The following is a 20,292-nucleotide window of genomic DNA, read 5'->3' as shown; positions in this document are numbered from 1 at the left end:
ACTATGGTTCTCACTTGAGCACTCAAGTGCCCATTGAGATTGCTCAAGCAAGCTTACTAGTCATTTGTGAAATGAGGAAATGCATACAATATTGTAGTTTGGTGGATAGGGGATCTAGCCGTGTTTCTCTCTCAACTATGCATCTCAACTTTACGACTCTTCTTTCAAGATAGTTCTCAATGAGTCTGATATGATTTAGAGCTCTAATTGAGATTTGTTGAGAAGACTAGTCAATGGTGAATATTAGTAACTAAAATCATTTCCACTATCTAGATCATAGTGATCCCAATTATTTGAAACCTCCCCCTAAACTTGTTAATATAGCCAAAAAGATAATGTGAATGCATCTGTCTCGATCCATCTATCATGCAAGTAAGTTGATTGGGATCTATGTGTCATCTCTTGTTAGCTCAAGGAATCACATTGTTCCTCTAATAAGAACATCCTATGTGCTCTAATATGATTTTGATTCTCTTTGGTAAGTTTGCTATCCTCCTCCACTCTTTACATGTGGTAGTAATCACTTCATTTAGAGCATTCGCTTTAGACAAGAGACCAATCCACATCTAACAAGTGCTTATGCTTAGCCTCCACTTTTGAGGCACTCTCATTGCTGTCATTTGTATCATAGTCCTAGATTCTCAAAACCTTTGCCTCAAAACGTCCTTTGAAGATTCTAAAAAGTAAACCAAATTGTCAACTTGTATAAAAACCTTTTGGTCTCAGTTGTGGGTCCCAATGCATGAGCCCCTAATCTCAAATTTGACCCAAATTTCTCACCTTGTGAGAATCCCGTCGTAACTCATGATCTTTAGAGAAATGGAGGTTTGCTCCAAACATGTGCATGTCCAGAGTGGGCAATAAAATTGAGTCCCACAAGGCAAAGGAGTTCCTTAGAACTACTTTTTGGACCAATGTGGCTTGCAAGTAGGTGAGCTTGTGCTCCTAAAGAAGAACAATGCCAAACTTTCTAACATAATTTCTAAGAACCACGTGCTATATTATAATATTCTATGATGTGATGTGATGTATATGCCCACAATGGTTGTGGGCAAATCAAACAAGTGATGAATAAGGCAAAATTAGGTACAATCAATTTTGCATAAATGAAGGGTCTTCTCATAGTAAGCAATTGATAGCCTTGGATCGATTGTTCAAGAAAGGAAAGATAGATTGAGATGCCAATTCATTTACCTACCAGGTTTGACAGTGGATACTTATGAAATGCTATCAGAGCTTTCGCAAGCTCGAATGTTGGACCTGACAAAATGCTTATTATTTCAAATACTTCATCCAATTTGGGAATGACTACCTTGCACATAACCAAGCTCGAATGTTGGACCTGACAGAATGCTTATTATTTCAAATACTTCATCCAATTTGGGAATGACTACCTTGCACATAACCTATACATTCTCTAAACTCATCAACCTGAGCAAGAACTGAACCAACGAGGGTGTAATGAACTCATCACCTTTCCTTTTGAATGCTACAAATTGAAGGCTTGATAGTGGCTTCATGATCCATGCAATGGTACACAATCCATCACCTCTTCTCCATGGCTCATGATCTGATCAACAAACATCTGATCCACGAGAGGAAATGCGAAGAAAGAGAAAGATAACCCAATCTCTCCTCGAATCTACCTCTCACCCAAGAAGAGGAAGAAGAGAAGAGCACACACAAGAAAGGAGATTCACCTACCTTACGCACTCTCCCTCACTCTCAAAATAAAGCACAAGTAAATAGAATAGAAGCAAGAAGAAGAAGCACGCTCTCAAGTTTGCACACTAAAAAAATGAGCTTATCCATTTAATTTTCAGTTTTTATACATGGGGTTTTGAGTTTGGGCTTCCACTTAAGTTGGGTGCTCATTCCTCCTATTTGGCTCTTAGCTTGGCTCTTGGCTAGTCTTCCCTAGTTTATGCATACATACTTAGATTACACTAACTTTCACAAAATTGAATGAAAGCTAGTGCTTATGCCCTTTCCAAGATAGGGTTTTTTCTTCTTAAGAAAAGTTATTACAACTTGCACGGGCATTACTCTCGACTTTTAAAGTAATATTATAATTAACTGTATAATTATGGACTTTGATAGAAAATTATTGTAAGCCTTGCACCCTTCGATTGATTTTCACTTCTCTTTACTTTTGGTGCCTGTGTCCACCTTTTGCTCTACGATTCTTTCCACTTGACTATTAACATTACCCCCTCCTAGCTTAGTGCTAGTCCTATGGCACTCTTTGTCATGGGGGGTAGCATGCTTTAGCTTACACCAAAGATGAAGAATGTGGGGATAGTTGTGTGATCTTGTGAGAAGAGTAGTTGCTATTGTTGGAGCTGGATTTGGAGTTTGATGTTATTGGGAGATCATTGTGGGGATTGGAGTTGTTTTGCACATTGGATGTTAAGAAACAAGTGGCGATGGGAATTAGATGCAGCTCACGGAATTAGGATCTTCTAGTGGGAGACTGTTTATAATTAAGTAGAATAGATTACGTTAGTCATTATGGAGGTTATTAGTTGGAGGTAGAAGTTGCAAGCTGCTATAAAAGCTTGTGACTGCAAGGGCAAACCTCTTGTCCTATCTCCCTAGGGGAGTGCTAATTCGATTGTGTACACACAACATATGTATGGATTGGGAGATGGGTCATGAACTTGAGGCAAAAGCCACACTGTTGTCCCACACTTGAGGACCCAATCTGTGTATTGGTTATAGTGCAATTATTATGTGAGTGTATGTGCTTGTATAGGCTATTACATAATTACAAGATAGAACGATGGCTTTTGCTTTTCCATCATTGATAAAGTAGGGCGCTAATTGATGGGTAGGTGATGGGAAGTATAGTTGTTACCGAGGGATAGAGGAGTTAGTGGGGCATCATGAAAATAACCTTGGAGTGTTGTGTGGCCCATGGGGCTCATAGTCTCATCGGTGTGATGATGGAGGTCCTTTTCCATGAATATAGACTACAATGTTAAGTAGGACTACAACATTGACTAATGCCTAATTGACTTGTTGATTGTCAGGCTTCCTAGATTATTGTCGTAGGTATGAGAGATTAGAAAAAGTTATGTGAGTGAATTGGGGAGATAGGTCCAAGCATAGGCGAGTGGAGACTCCCTAGGTGTGTCTTGCCCTGATTTGCCTTGAGTTTATGTAGGGGAATAGGAAGTGAGGCTAGGGGTTAGGGATGGAGTAGGTTGACCAAGGCCACTAGTCATATCTAATTTAAGCACCCATAAGTGTAATTCCATGTTTATGCATGCATATTTTTCTCTCCCTTTTTTTTGAAATACAATATGATATAGGACTTTCCAGCATCGGTGAGAAGAATACAACAAGTTCAAGAGACTTAAGGAGGCTCTTAAGATGGGATAACCCGAAGAAGTAATGATAGAGTGGTTCATGGGACTCGAGAAAGGGTATCCCATAGGTTAGTGCTTGGTTGATAGTAGAATTGCCACCATTGATTGGCACTTCTCTTCTCATTGTATTGTGACTTATCCTTGGAAATAGGAAATAGCTAAGAGAATGTCAATGGAGGAAGACTTATATATGGAGCATGATCTTATAGATGTGGTCTTCAAAATCTCTTTCAGTGATAGTTTCCTTGTAGACCTTCATTGCTTGATGATGCTTTTGGTAAAATTTCCAAGGGACGGTAGTCCTTAGTGGCTTTAAACATCTGATCCGCATGTGTAATCACTTGACTATTTTATATTCACTTGATAAAAGTATGAGAGTGCATACATTTGATGTGCTTCAAAACCCATTGATAGGGATATGTTAGAAAAAGTATCACTTACTTGAGTCTAGGTTTGTTGACCTTGATTGTGGTTATCTTTGCTTGACTATTATTCCTTGTAGGGTGTGTGGTTTTTTTGACAAAAGAAAATATAAATAAATAAAATTTTGTTTGATTTGTACACAACCATTGAAAATATAATCAATTTATGTGCATGTTTACAACTATGAATTCATGTCACTCCAAGATGTTAGAAGCCAATTATAGAATTCAAGATTATACTCTAGTGCAGCACAAGCATCAAAGGAGTCATGGAAACTTTACTAGGAAGGATAAGTATTGTCCAACATTAAGTAGTATTGTTTCTTACCCTAGTTTGCTAGCAATATGTAGCTCCTCTTCTGTTAGAATTTTGTCAAGCAAGGGATAGCCTAGATGGGTCCCACTAAGGCCATACCATGGACATAAGTTAGTATACAAAAGTAAGTAGGGTTTACATAAATCAGGTCTCTTTGAAACCACCACATAGCTCATTGTTCCTTTAAGATAGTCATTAGATGGCATTTGAGTTCAGTCGTTATCGAAGCTTGATATTTCTCAAATTGGCTTCATCCATCAACTTATTTTTTTTAACTCCTCTATTCCAGAAAAGTCATAGTGACAAAGTGCTTCATGAAATGTAAATATGAAGTGGTGCTTTTTGGCTTCTTGATCTGAGATGTGTCATTGAAGGTTATCTAGAAGCCCATCATAGTGCTCATCAAGATGTTCTTGCTCTTTCCAAGTTAGCATATGATAGATGATTTTTGATGTTGAGAAGTGCTTAAAAATAGCCAAAAATTACGAATATCAGGGAAAAAATAGACTTCGTTGAAGGCGGCAGTGGAAATCAGTACGATTTTAAGCGGCAAGTCCCTAAAGCGCTAGTGCTAATTTTCATGGAAAATCAAATGATGGCGGATGGCCAAGCTGAAGTTTTTCTAGATGCAAAACGATGTCAGGAATCCAACGCAAGTCTTAGATCTCAATTCCGAGGTTGTTTGATCCCCCATTTAATCCCTGTAAGCTTCGGGGTTGTGAAGCGACTATTGGATCTGGAAGCCGAGAAGAGCGTGACAGGGCCCATATTTGTAAATTTCGATGCCATGGAACCACCCATCTAGACGGATCTCGAATCCAATATTGTTTGCCCCTCCAAAAGCGAAAAAACCACTTTTGCTGGAAGTGTGAAAGCAAAAGTCATGAACTAGATAATTTGGGTTTTAAGCTTAAGCTCTAATTGGGAGCTTAAAAGAAGCTCACAAATGAAATGTTGTGGGGAGAGGGAGGGGCATCAGTTTTTTGCGCCCCATTTTTTCCCCAATTTTTATCATTTTCTGATCGGTTTGAGGCAGGAGGAATCCTCTTGGCCCTGAGATGCTTCTATCCTTCACCCTCCATCGCCAAAAATGGATCAAGGAATGATGCACTGAGCAAAGAGATAAAAAACCAGTCTTTCCTCCCTCTCTTTCCTGCATAGAGGCAATTCATGTGCAAGAAATCAAGAAGAAGAGGGGCTGAAGAATGCTTGTCCGACTGTGATTGGATTGCTTCAAGATGAAGAGAAGGCTAAGGAAAGAGGTTGAGCACTGAAGAATGGCTGCTGGTGGGTCTGTGGACTACCCAGAATAATCATTAAAAAACCCGCAACACGCAAGACACGTGGTATGCTCCAATTTTATGAAGAAATTTGATTGTTTTTGTTGTTTCATGGTCCAAATGTTGTTCATATGCGATGAATGATTGTTTGAATCTTGTTTACATCATGTTTGAGGGCTGTAAATACAGAAATGCAAAACCCGTAATGATTTAGAGCCGTTATTAATTCTTTAAAATCCACAAAATGTCATTTTTCAATGGAAATTAGTGGTTTTTTCGATTTGGAGTTGGGAAAAAGGAGTGGAAATGGGATAAACTCAGAGAAAATGTTAAGTTTCAATCAAAATAATAAGGCAACACAAATAAATCAGAGAATACCTATTTTTTATGAATAATAAATAGAAAAAATAGTGAAAAATAGAGAAAATTGGGAGTTTCGTGCTTAAAAAATATGGAAAAATAAGATTTATATGCGTGAATGTTTGGCGAGGTTAAAGCATGAGGTTAAGCCTCAGTTTGGCCTTTTCCTTTGTGTTATAGTATGTGTTTATTATTTTTTGCATACAAAAATGATACAAAAGAACCATTTACACCTATGCACCGCAGCAACACCTAAACGGTGAGGGGGGAGGAAGTTTGTGTGACAATCTAATTGCTGAAAAGATACAAATTCTGATTTTCCTCTTTGTGCATAGCATTTAGGGATTGTTCCATAATTAAATATAGGTGACTAGTAGCACGGAAGTTCTAGTGCTAGTCCCTAAAGCAACGCAGCACGTAACGCCTAGTTAAAATTCATGAAAGGGCTGTTTTCCACACCTCACATGGCTAGTTTTTTAATCATAAAATGGTTGTGCACAATCGTCATCATCAAGCATGCCACGTGGTATCTCCTAGAATGCATTGTAATTGATTGATAAACTTTGACCAACGCTGAGAGGACAGGAAACCTAAGTTGTCGGTTAGATGGGTGCTTCCATTGGGGAAAGTTTTGTGAGGAAAATCAAAATCTCCTGGAACACTGAATTATGAAAGAGTGGAGTTTGTGTGTTATGTTTTATATGTTGGAGCGATGCATCTTGGGGCCAATCCTCGAGGTGCAGGAGAGTCGCAGTGGAGCCGCGGCAATTAGCCGAGAGGTGCTTCCGTATGTGTGTATTACGAGGCATTATGCCTATATGTTATGGGATCTCCCTCTGTGGAGAAGGGAAGGTGAATGTTGGACTACATATTAGATACAACCGTAAAGTCGTCATAAGCATTTAGTGCAAAGTGAGTTTTAGATGCTCCTGGCCCATGAGGCCGTGTGGTGGGGTTGTCTGTCGTATGCATGAGGTCCGGCTAGTGCCATAGCTAGTGCCGACCCATTTTAGGTCCCATTAGTGGCGCGTCTGCCAGGAGCCGCCAACAAGTGGTGGTTCTCGAATCTAGGGTTTTTAGGGACCAAATAGTTGGTTTATGTCCTCTGACAAGGACCGTCAAGCCGAAATACAAAAAGCAGAACGTGCTGAGAGGGCTAGACGATGGTTGGATATAAAACTCCTGTTGCAATCCGGTTGTAGCCATGGCACGACCTATCGCAATTCCAGTAGGTACACCGGATTAACCGGCATTAGGAGCACTGTTGCCCATTTTTCATGGGTTAGCAAAAGAAGATGGAAAACTCCACATTAAGGAGTTTCAAACGCTCATGTTCAACTATCGAATCCAAGACGAAGGACACCTAATGATGTTCTTCAACATGACGTTAAAAGAAAGAGCAACAGTATCGTATCACGGTCTAGAAGCCGGAACCATAGCTAGCAGTGCCCAATTCTTTATGGCTTTTTGTAGAGACTTTTCCCCTGAGAAGGGTGGGCAATATTGGTAGCGTGTTCTGAATGTAACACGCCAAGAGCCAAATGAGAATGTCCAGGCATATGCCAAGAAACTAAAGCAAGTTCTTCGCAAACTTAACGCTTATATTCTCATTCCTGCGGCTGCCCAGTTGCAATATTTCCTACATGGATTGGATTTTAATATCCAGATGTAGCTAAGTAGTGTTTCTTTGGGCGATATTGACACTGCTATTACCCAAGCAGAAGGAGTAGAGTCACGCTTGCAAGCGGCTTATGCAGCAAGGATAAATTGGAATGGTAATAATTTGGCCTTGACCAATGGGAGTCAAGGGGACCCCATGTTACATACGAGTGGTAGAGGGAGTATCATGTCGAATTTGCCTATGTTACCAGCTCCTCCTAGTATGACTATGCCTATGGCTAGTCAAGGCAGCCTCACTAAATAGTGTTAGAAACCAAACAATGAATTCTAATGTTGTCCCAGTTGGTCAGTGGCTAATTCCTAATCAAGTGGTTAGGCCCATGGGGCGACAGATTGACGATCGCGGCTATAAGTCGAGTGCTTCTAATGTCCTTGGTGAAGTTAAGGACATGATGAAGCACTATACTGATATGATCTCTGAACAATATTGACAAATAGCTGTGGATGTCAATTTTCTCAAGAAGCAACTGAATTTGATAGGGAGCCGACACCCTGAAGAGGGTGGCCCCTCAAGATTCAGCTGTAAGTGGTGTGGGGGCCAACATTTCCCTAGGAATTGCCCGAATGTCAAATGTGATATTTGCGGAAAGTCTGGCCACTTTGCTGCTACCTGTTGGAGTAAGATCAATTCTCTCCAACAAGGGAGTAAATAACCAGGTCCAGTTAACCATCGCGCACAAGGGAATAATCTCCAGCAAGATGATGGACCAAGGCAAATACTGCAAAGAGGAAAGGCTGGTGTAGAGGAGTTACCTCATGGCAGTGGAGTTAGCCTTATTGAGGCTATACGTGGAGTCAGCATCAGATAACCTTGAATGAGCCGATAGAGCCTCATGATCAAATAAGAGACGCGGACGTTATTGAGCTGGATCTTGGTATGCTAAATGATTCGTGGCCAATTAAATTATGGTCCATGCTCAGTTCGGAAGAAAGAGAGGATTATGTGTCCTTAATTCGAGAGTTTTGTGACATTTTTGCTTGGAGCTATGACAAACTTCAGGGTATTCCTCCTAGTCTAGCTGTGCATACTATTCCTGTAAAGGAAGGTACCCGCCATGTACGTTAGAAAGTAAGGCATATGCCTTTTGAATTAAGAGACGGGTTGTACGAGAAACTATAGAAGTTATGAAAAGCGGGTTTGATCTTCCCTGTTTAGCATACTAAATGGTGCTCACTAGTTGTTGTGATCAGGAAGAAGAAGATTAATCAAATCCGTCTGTGTAGATTTTAGAGAGTTGAATAAGCAGACTATTAAAGATTACTACCCGTTGCCGTTTATTGACCAAAATTTGGATCAACTAGCAGGTAGGGAAATATATTCGTTCATAGACTGCTTTGCAGGGTATAACCAAATGGTGATTACTGAGCAAGACAAGCTAAAAATGACATTTATTACAATCTTCGATACCTTTGCGTACCATGTGATGACATTTGGGTTGTGTAATGCATCTGGTTCGTGGCAAAGAACAGCCGATAAGACCTTTGGTGACATCTCTCCAGAGGAGCTGAAAGTATTCATTGATGATCTGGGGGCAGCCATCGTAAGGGATAGGCAGTTGATCATTTTGCGTAAGTGTTTTGAGTGTTGCAGAAAATTTTACATAGCTCTTAATCCACGGAAGTGCATCTTCAGAGTCCCTTATGGGATCTTGTTAGGCCATTTGGTTAGTTCTGTAGAGATTGCGACTGATCCTAAAAAGATCAAGGTCATAGTCGCCATGAGTCCGCCACGTACTCCAAAGGAAGTGCATAGCTTTCTATCATCAGTAAGGTATTATCGGAGGTTTATCAATGCCTTGGCAAAAAGGACATTGCCTCTGACGAACCTATTGTCCTTTAACTGTCAGTTTACATGGAGTGATGCTTGCAAAGTGTCTTTTGATGATGTGAAGCAGGAGCTTGCCAAAGCACCTGTTTTAAAAGCACCAAAAAGGGGGGCTAAGTCACCCTTTACCATGGTCGCCAATGATAGATGATTTTTGATGCTGAGAAATGCTTAAAAATAGCCAAAAATTACGAATATCAAGGAAAAAATAGAATTCGTCAAAGGCGATGGTGGTAATCAGTACGATTTTAAGCGACAAGTTCCTAAAGCGCTAGTGCTAATTTTTATGGAAAATCAAATGATGGTGGATGGCCAAGCTGGAGTTTTCCTAGATGCAAAATGACGACAGGAATCCAACGCAAGTCTTAGATCTCAATTCCGAGGTTGTTTGATCCCCCATTTAATCCCCGCAAGGTTCGGGGTTGTGAAGCGGCTACTGGATCTAGAAGCCGAGAAGAGCATGACGGGGCCCAGCTTTGTAGATTTCGATGCCACAGAACCACCCATCCAGACGGATCTCGAATCCGATGTTGTTTGCCCCTCCAAAAGCGAAAAAACCAATTGCCGGAAGTGTGAAAGCAAAAGTCATGAACTAGATAATTTGGGTTTTAAGCTTAAGCTCTAATTGGGAGCTTAAAAGAAGCTCATGAAATGAAATGTTGTGTGGGGTGGGGGGGGGGGGAAGGGGGAGGGCGCCAGTTTTTTGCGCTCCATTTTTTATCATTTTTTGATCGATCTGAGGCAGGAGGAATCCTCTTGGCCCTGAGATGCTTCTATCCTTCGCCCTCCATCGCCAAAAACGGATCAAGGAATGATGCACTGAGCAAAGAGATAAAAAACCAGTCTTTCTCTCTCCTCCCTCTCTCTCTTGCATAGAGGTAATTCATGTGCAAGAAATCAAGAAGAAGAGGAGCTGAAGAATGCTTGTCCAATTGTAATCGGATTGCTTCAAGATGAAGAGGAGGCTGAGAAAAGAGGTTGAGCATTGAAGAATGGTTGCTGGTGGGTCTGTGGGCTGCCCAGAATAATGATTAAAAAACCCGCAACACGCAAGACACACAGTATGCTTCAATTTTATGAAGAAATTTGATTGTTTTTGTTGTTTCATGGTCCAAATGTTGTTCATATGTGATGAATGTTTGTTTGAATCTTTTTTACATCATGTTTGAGGGCTGTAACTATAGAAATGCAGAACCCGTAATGATTTAGAGCTGTTATTAATTCTTTAAAACCCGCAAAATGTCATTTTTCAATGGAAATTAGTGGTTTTTTCGATTTTGAGTTGGAAAAAAGGAGTGAAAATGGGATAAACTCAGAGAAAATGTTAAGTTTCAGTCAAAGTAATAAGGCAACACAAATAAATCATAAAATACCTATTTTTCATGAATAATAAATGAAAAAAATAGTAAAAAAATAAAAAAATAGGATTTTTGTGCTTAAAAAAATGGAAATATAAGATTTATGTGCGTGAATGTTTGGCGAGGTTAAAGCATGAGGTTAAGCCTCAATTTGGCCTCGTCCTTTGTGTTATAGTACGTGTTTATTATTTTTTACATACAAAAATAATACAAAACAACCATTTACACCTATGCACCGTAGCAACACCTAAACGGTGAGGGGGGGAGTAAGTTTGTGCGACGATCTAATTGCTGAAAAGATACAAATTTTGATTTTCCTCTTTGTGCATATCGTTCCATAATTAAATATAGGCGACTAGTAGCACAGAAGTTCCGGTGCTAGTCCCTAAAGCAGCGCAGCACGTAACACCTAGTTAAAATTCATGAAAGGGCTGTTTTTCGCACCTCACATGGCTGGTTTTTTAATCATAAAATGGTTGTCCAAAATTGTCATACACCTTGCATCAAGCATGTCACGTGGTATCTCCTGGAATGCATTGCAATTGATTGATAAACTTTGACCAACGCTGAGAGGACAGGAAACCTAAGTTGTCGGTTAGACGGGTGCTTCCGTTGGGGAAAGTTTTGTGAGGAAAATCAAAATCTCTTGGAACATTGAAATATGAAAGAGTGGAGTTTGTGTGTTATGTTTTATATGTTGGAGCGACGCATCTTGGGGCCAATCCCTGAGGTGCAAGAGAGTCGCAGTGGAGCCGCGGCAATTAGCCGAGAGGTGCTTCCATATGTGTGTATTATGAGGCATTATGCCTATATGTTATGGGATCTCCCTCTGTGGAGAAGGGAAGGTGAACGTTGGACTACATATTGGATACAAATGCAAAATCGTCATAAGCATTTAGTGCAAAGTGAATTTTAGATGCTCTTGGCCCGCGAGGCCATGTGGTGGGGTTGTTGGTCGTATGCGTGAGGTCCGGCTAGTGCCATAGCCAGTGCCAGCCCATTTTAGGTCCCATCAGCATATATCCTATCATGTTTGCTAGGCAATGTGCCCATGTCAATGTGGACATAGATGCATGCAAGAAACTTCAATTTAGCATCCAATTTTGTGAGACACTTAGTGGTATTCATATTTTTGAAACAAGCTTTCTTTGTTACTAATTTTTCTAGGGTTCTATTGGTTGCTTTAGGCTTTAGCATGGTGGGAGGTTCAACTCAATATATGATTACTTGTGCTTTCACGATTCTTTTGTTTATCTCAAGGCTCTATGGCCACCCATGTCTTGTTCTTTATTGGATGTGATAGGTGTAGTGGTTGTGACTGTTATGTTTCCACACTTGATTGAACATCAATCTCTTTATATTAGTGGATTTATTTTTATTTGCAACAATTAGAAGCACTTGTTGGTTGGAATCCTTGGAACCTTCAAAAGCATTTTTTGGCTTAGTTCTTTCAAGTGAACCGGCCATAGAATATCTATATTGTTTTATGTCAAGGCTATTGGCTTCTCGCTCAAACTTGTGGATTCCTTTCTTGCGGCTTCTACAATTGCTTGTTGTCATTGTTTCTTTAGCTTCCTCTTCTTTCTATTGGATAATGAGGGTGTGGACTTAGAAAATTCTATACCCTTGATTGGTTCGGCAATTTTATCATTGGACAGCTCATTAGGGATTTCTTTTCCTTTTGTCTCATCATAGAGCTTCCCTAGGTCATGTTGAGCGATATTGCTAAGCTGTGATGGTTCAATTGCCTCTTCTTTTCTTTTGAAGAGTTGATCCTTTCAATAATCTCTTCTTTGTGAGGTGTATTAATTATGGGTGTCGGTGATTGTTCTTGCTTAGTTGTTGTCTCTAGGGATTTATCTTATCCAATTGTAGATGTCTTGTCCTTAGGGATCACCATCGACATTGCCTCCCTTGACTATTTCTTCTTAGGATTGGTTTATGTTTGGATTTATTTTTCTTTCGTTGAGGAGGCACTTGTGTGTGGTGTGACTGAGGTAGTCTTATAGGTGGTTTGGGCAGCCACAACTAATAATTTCCTACATAGTACCCCTGAGCGAGTAGGAGGGATCGAGGAACCCATCCTTATATACTACCTCTTTGTTGATGTCTTACCTATGAGGTTTAAGGTCTTTTTGCAGTTTTCTATGAGCTTTATAGGTTCGTCTCATATCCTTAGCATCACTTCTTATATTTTCCATTTGGAGAATGGTCATGTTGACAAGTTCCCCTTCTTCGTTGTGTGCTCAAGGTAATTCTTCAAGTGTTTCCTGGCTTCTTTTACTAGTTGGTATCTCTTTTGAGTCAGGGATTTGCTCATTGTTTTTCCTTGATGAGGACCGGCAAGATCGCTTGAAAGTTATAACTATCCTCACATTTGGAAACATCACATATATTCATTAAATTACATAATCAACCTTGCATTTTGTTGCTCGCTTGAAATCTCTACCAAGAAGTATTTCCTTTCCTACATTCTCACAATTCGCGAGTACATGGAATAAGTTGGGTAGACTTTTGGTTTTGATAATTGTGAGGATTTTGCAATTTCCTAGGAGAGAATATGATTTTCCTCCATAGGGGTTGAGGATTATGTTAGTCAATATAAGCTCTGGTTTGATAATTGTGAGGATTTTGCAATTTCCTAGGAGAGATTATGGTTTTCCTCCATAGGAGTTGAGGATTATGTTAGTCAATTTAAAAAAGGTTGGCCTATTTCAATCCATGCTTCATAGGTAAAAATATTAAAGTTTGCTCCTTTGTTGATGAGTGCATCAATAGCATGCTCTCTTATTGTAGTAAATTTGACCCTAAGATAGGTAGGAGGTATTACGTTATTGTCTTTTGGGTCTAGATCTACAACCTAGACCACTTGAATGGAGATCCCTGGTCTCCTAGTTGCATTATCAGATGCACATTGCATGTTAGGATTATGGCTCATTTGTATAATGCTACTATTGTCACATTCAAGGTCAAGATTATTGAGTTGATCCATCCTCGTGTTGTTGATCTTTCAATGGTGTCACATTCTATTCACCAGCTTGAGTGTAATCTGGATGTAGTGTGCAAGTGTTCTTGTGTTACCTAATTTCCCTTGATGGGTAGCATGGCCCCTTGAGTTCTATGGTCTCTCTTTTAAATCAGTAGATGTGGGCTTCCTTATGTTGGTATGTTCTTTTGGCCTCTTGCATTAGACCTATTTCTAGGTTTGTTTGCTTTCCAATCTGGCCATTAGATGTTCTCCTGTTTGACTCATTTCTTGGGGTGTTCTTGTTGGTGTGTGAGTCTCTCTCCTATTTGTGCTTGTTTTGATGTGTTTCACAATCATGGAACTTGTTTTTCCTTGTCTATTTTGTTTGAAGTTGTCACAGTGTGTTTTCCTTCTCTTGTGTTTCTTTTAAGCTCTTGGTTGAATGTGTTTTCTCACAAGGTTAGCAGTGTTAGAGCTTCCTTTCCTAAGTTTTTGTGGTAAGTGAGTATGTGCACAAACCAGGGTCGCCTTCCTTAGCCAATGTGGTTAGCCACAATTCAAGAAATTTATATGCCACTCATACAAAAGCAAGATTTTTTCTTTCCACTCAACAGTGTGTCAATGTCATGTAACTTGTGCTAGTGGTATTCAAACAAGCCGTTTGCTTTCTAGCCAAGTGTGACGTTGAATTAAGTTGCTTCATTCAATCACTATTCCCTCCTACACTCAATATACTTTCACCTTGGTTAGGATAATGTAGATTCCCTTTCCTTACAAGGCGACCTCTTCTTTGCTCAATGTAACTTTCCTTTGCTTAGGATAATGTAGATTCCCTTTCCTTACAACCTAGCCTCTTCTTAGGAGTCATTCTAGTCAGTTGGCCTAGGTTATAGTCTCATAGAGCATAGTAGGTTCTTCAATGTGACCATATAGGTGCAACCAAGCTAGTTGATCTAGTCATGTAGGGTCCCAAGAGTTTAACTATCCTAGTTACCAATGTGACACTCAAGGAGGTTGCATGGAGTGACTCAAAGAGTGCAAAAGATGAACATGTAAACATCTGTGAATGGAACACACACATGAAAAACTTCAAATGGAGGTGGGAAGTCCCCAGTTCTTACTACACTCTATGCTTTAGTGGCAAGTTGGTTTTGCTATAGAAGTTTGGATTTGTCACAACAATCTTTTCTTACCTTTCCCTATGTCTTAGGGCTATTGTTGCTTCTAGGTACTAATCTTTAGTCAAGAGATAGAAATGTGCAAATCCTACTTTCTCATTACTTCTCCTTAGTCTAGCTAGTTTTTTTGAATGTATTCGTTATCTACTCCAACTCTCATGGGTTATGGAGATAGTCCTTCGGACCTCCAACTCTCTTTCTTTCAATGTTTATCCTTTCATCCGCAAGTCCTTGATTTTTTAAGATCCCCAAATTTGTTTGGTTTTATTGTCCTTGTGTCTGTTTCACACTATAAAACCTATTGCTAGGTTTTTTTACCTTCTAGTTTTCTTGATTAGGACTTCTCTTGCTCGGTTCACAATTCCTTTTGTATTCTTGGGGTGTATTACTCGCTTTTGTGTCTATGGTCATTTCAACATGGTTTGTTGTTTCCTTTTTACTGTTTCACAAATTTGTTTTCCCTTGTTTTCCTTAGAATTATATCTCTCATGAGACATGTAATGTTTGTAGTTCTTTTCCCAGAATCTTATGCCAATAAGAGTGCACACAATAGACCATTTCTTGTCTTAACCAATGCATTGAGTTAATAGTTCAAGTACCTTAAGTGCAACTTGTGCTCAATCAAACTTTTCACTTTTTTTAATGACTATTGTGTTGTACACAAACAAATTTTCAGCACTTTATGATGCAGGTTGTTGTCCTAAATTCCAAACATGCTATTTTTATCACTTAGGTGTAATCCCCTTAGCCATAATCGAGTAGTTGCCATTGCAATGAAACCTCCCCCATGGATAATTGTAGTTGGTTAAAATAATCAAGCCTAGTCGCGAGCACTATTGAAGGTGCTATTCTAGCCTAGGGTTTCTAGAGTATTCATTGGCATGCAAGTAATTGTTGATTCCTAGTAGAGTTTTCCTAAGAAGTCTAAGTTTGAGTGTGGCTCTCCAATGATGCATGGGATTTTCCCGATGTGCACAGATTTCAATGGCAAAATAGCCCCTATGGCTATGAAAATTTTCTCTTTCTTGGTAATGTGATTTCAATGGGTTCCCTTTCTCCAAGGTTCTTGCTAGGCACTAGACAATCCAATTATATATTGCCTATTTATGCTTCTAGTATCATATGCTCATTCTAGCATGCCTTAGTTCACAATGAGTTTCGAGAAATTATGTTTACTTGCATAGAGTTTGTGTCCTAGGTGTGTGAAATGCTATGTTGCCATAATAACAACCCCCACATCAAGGATCCTTGATTTCTCAAGCTAAGATCACACATCATTGGCTCAAGTAGGTGGCTAGCTCAGGGCTTCTATTTGAAAAATGGATTTAGTTGATATTGTGATCTATAGAAGCAACACAAGCCACTACTAGTGCCTTTCATCCAAATAACCTCATGAAGCTTGGAGAAGTCGAGATACTCATGACGACAGGAGGTGTGAGGCACCTTGTTTATGGGAGCAAAACACTTTCCCTTGGTGGGGATATTGCAATGATAATGTCTTGAGCCTACTAATTCAAGGGTACATGACGTCTCTTGGTGCAATGTTTTTATTTGCACAAGGCACTCTTCATGCAAGTCCCTTTAGGCGAGATTGAGAATCCAAGCGATGTAGTTCAAAGTTCGAGGAGGCTCTAAGTATTTCTTAAGCAATGATCTAAGTGATTTTTCCTCAAGTGTAGGTAACCCTTAGTAAGATCGAAGCTTGACATGATTGGCTTGATCGAGGCTATTCATGTGAGCAACAAGATGTTCCGTTAGTGCATGGGGCCATGGTAATTGTGCTTCCCAAGTGTATATCATAGATGGTTTTGATGCCCAATGAGTACCCTTGATGGTTTGGAGAACATCTCTCAAAAAATTACACCAAAGGTTGTTGCTTTCTCTTTAGCTCGAATAGTGCTAGTTCTTATGATAGAGTTAGGGTCGAGAGGTATGTTGCATGTGAAATCGTGGTACAAGGCACACATGTTCTCAAGGCATTGTTCATGTCAATATACCTAATAATTCTTTACTAGACTAGAATGGACTTCTTGTTGACTTATAGTGATACATAGGGCTCCTTTCGTCTTGAAACAAGGAGAGTACAATGTAAAATTGTAGGGTCTTGAGGCAGAAAGCTCAAGTAGTTGTAGTAACTCAGAATGTTGAGTCTCGAATTATTAGCTCGTTCGACATCTCAAGGAGAGTTCACGAGTAATTATGTTCTCTTAACCTAGGAGAGTGGAAGATATGGTTATATTGTGCACTCTAAAAGGGCAAAGATGATGAGAAGCACAAGTAGAGGAAGAGGAAAGTGCGTGGACTTAGAGGGACACTCTTGAGTTATCCACTTGGATGCTGTTTAAGAATGCTAATTTTTCTCTAGTTTCCTTATTCTTCTAAGCAACATCAAATCACAAAGCTCTATTACCTTGTGAATCATTTGATAATAGTTGCAAGCTCTAAATGCAAGGTTTTCAATGAGCGCAGGAGTCAGTCAATTGGTGTTTCAATGTACTCACTACCTCAACATTGCAAGGGTCCCAAAGTTATGAATCTTAATGATTACCAATTCCTTAGTAGCAATGGTAGGAGCAGCTTGCCTAGTCGTTGAGGGTGTCTATAGTTGAATGAGGACATCTTTGAGTGTGCCCTAGGTAATCACCATAATTGGTTACTATCAATGACTATGTGGGGTTGCACTGATGATGACAAGATGTCAATGAAGGTAGCTATAATGACCTCGAGTTGTGGTGGTGTGTGCTAGTTGCTTGTGTGCTACCAAGTCTCAATGAAATCTCACGGTCTACCTTGGCTTGTCAATTTCCTCCATTTGCAACTCAAAGTTTGACACAATATGCTCCATTGAGGTGATTTGAATGTGCATGTCATTTGAGGAAAATTGATGTGCACTTGAATTGACTAAAGCTAAGAGTGACATAATGGTTGATTTCTTGAGGCTTTTGGACTCATGCAACTTCATGCATGTCACGGTTTGTGCATGTGCTCGAATGCAACTTAGGCACCCTCTCAAGACCAAGCTATGGTGGGCCTATTTCAATTGTTCTAGGGTGAAGCTGGTCATGTGTGGCCTCAGATAGTGAGGGTAGGCAAATCATCCAAGGTCCAGGAGTGTCCAACAACAGACAATGACACAGTAGATAGAGAGGATATGGGTTGAGCATTCACCTAAGGTTTTGATTGTAAAGGTAAAGGGTCAAGTTATGGCTACATACAATGATGGTTGCCAAAGCATAGGTGGCAAAAAATATCATGCCCTTGACGGTATCAGATTTGCACAAATAATGTGGCCAAGCGAGAGAGATGAGCTGGCCAATTGTAGTGATTGTGAGGAATGTGCAAGGGAGTTGGTAAGGCCATGAGGCTGATTTGGGGTTGGTGAGGCTAGTAAGACCTTACAAAAGCCCTTTCGATTGGGATGCCTGAGGCCCATTAAGGCTATTGGTAAAAAAAAACCAAAAAATAAATAAAAGCAACCGTTTATTTAGCCTTCTGGCCATTCTCATACTTTTGCACTCAAATTCAATTTTATGTGTGTCTAAGGCATCAAGCTAATAGACAAATGCCCTCCATACAATTTTGGAGGCAATCTAAAGCTATCCTAAATACACATCTTTTCTAGAATTTAAAGGAACCCTTAAGTAGAAGAATCCATATGAAGGAATACTCTATGTACGTACTTACTGTGATTTCTATAGGTAGAGGGTAACAACCCTTTCACCCAAAATGTTTATAGTAGCTCATGCATACTTTCTATCTCCCTTAGATCTACACACTTCAACAATCAAGTAAAAGATGTGTTGGATGCATCTACCCACAAGGTATTGGGCAATTGCTTATCTTTGACCATGCACCTTGTTGGCTCAAAGAGAGCTCTAATATTTCTCTCTATAATGCCATTATACCATGCCTTGAGACTTCAATATAGAGAGATGATTGAAGTTCAAATGGTCATATGTTTTGTGCCACTACTATAAAAGAGATAATGTGGATGATCTCATTTCCTCCATGGTTATAAGTGCTCCCACTAATCCTTTCATTTTGAAAAGCTCTCCTTGCTTCTCACCTCTTGCAAATGACTTGTTTCTTGCATCTTTGATCAAGCATTATTGGCCTTCAAACTCCATGTCCATGCTTTTGTCCACCATGCTTGTATAACTGAAAGTAGATTCTTGGTTAATGAAGCAAACACGAATACCTCTTTAAGGTTTGAGTTTTTCCCATTGTTGAGATGCATAGGTATTTATCCTTTCTTGATGATAGGATTGGGTGTATAGATCATACCATTTTCACTAGGATCTAACATAGAAAAGTACTCTAAATGTGAGGTTATGTTAGAGCTTGCCCCACTATTTATGCACCATGGTTCTTCATGTCTTCCATTAGATACATTACTGGTTTCCATTATCTCTCTAATAGAGAGAAAATTATGCTCAAAGTTGTAGCTTTCAATGAATTCTTGATCCATATAGTTTGCTAATTTTTCTTTAAAAATACTTGGCCTTGAGTAGCAATCTTTGTATAATGCTCCAAATTTCAATAAGACTACTTGGCCTTGATTTTTCTTTAAAAGTATTTGGCCTTGAGTAGCAATCTTTTGGATAATGCTCAAAATATCAACAAATGTGACATTCGATAGGGTTGTGAAAATCTCTACCTCTACCTCTATTTCTTTTGTTTTCATGTTGACTAAAGTTTGGCTAATTAGAGTAAGTTCTTCCTCTCGTCCATTGGAGTAGATTCTTCCTCCCCCTTAGTATCTTTCTTGACTTCTATTGTTGCCTCCCCTTCCTCTTGTGGTGATGAGAGCTTTGTCATTTGAAATGGTTGAATTATTGAAGAGCTTGCCACTCCATGGATGCTCTTTATGGCTAATTGTTGATGATCCTTATCTTTAAGGGATTTTCTCCATCTCCTCTAATGAAGGTTTATCTCTAAGAATGATAAGTCCTTGAACAATGATTTCATATCCTTCCTTCAATCTATCAATGATCATTGTTATGATGCTCATTGTGAGCCATATTGTCTCCCATAGCTATTAATTGCTTGTATAGGCCTTTCACTTTCTTGAGGAAGTCTGAAGTAGTCTCTCCATTCTTCCATGTTTTGTTGGTGATTTCATCTCTCAAGGAAAGTTGGTTTGTTGTGCTCTTTGATCCATAAACCTTCTTTAAGTTTTCTCAATCTTCCTTGTGAGTCTTTATATCTCTCAAATGGCTGAGAATATCAGCCTTAACACTTAGCTTTATCATGTGGATTGCAAATATAGACTTTTTATATTTTAGTGCAGGATTTCACATCTAGGTTAGCTAGTTTATTTGTAGAAACTAGTTTTTGTTAGAAACTAGCTCCCAACAATGTTGGAAGAATATGGTTTATCCCATTTTGATATTCTAAGTAGCATGATTGGTTCCATTCAACTTCATAGCTCCCTCCAAGTGTAGGCAGCTCAAATTAGGGTGCCATTCTCAACAAGTGATTACTATAAATTAACAAGGCCAGGGGAGGATTTTGAGTGAAGTTGTAATTCAACG

Source organism: Lygodium microphyllum, chromosome 20 (genome assembly GCF_053477565.2).
Source record: "Lygodium microphyllum isolate KBCC chromosome 20, Lygodium_microphyllum_v1.1.10, whole genome shotgun sequence".
In the NCBI taxonomy this organism is placed as follows: domain Eukaryota; kingdom Viridiplantae; phylum Streptophyta; class Polypodiopsida; order Schizaeales; family Lygodiaceae; genus Lygodium; species Lygodium microphyllum.
This window is presented reverse-complemented; position numbering follows the sequence as displayed.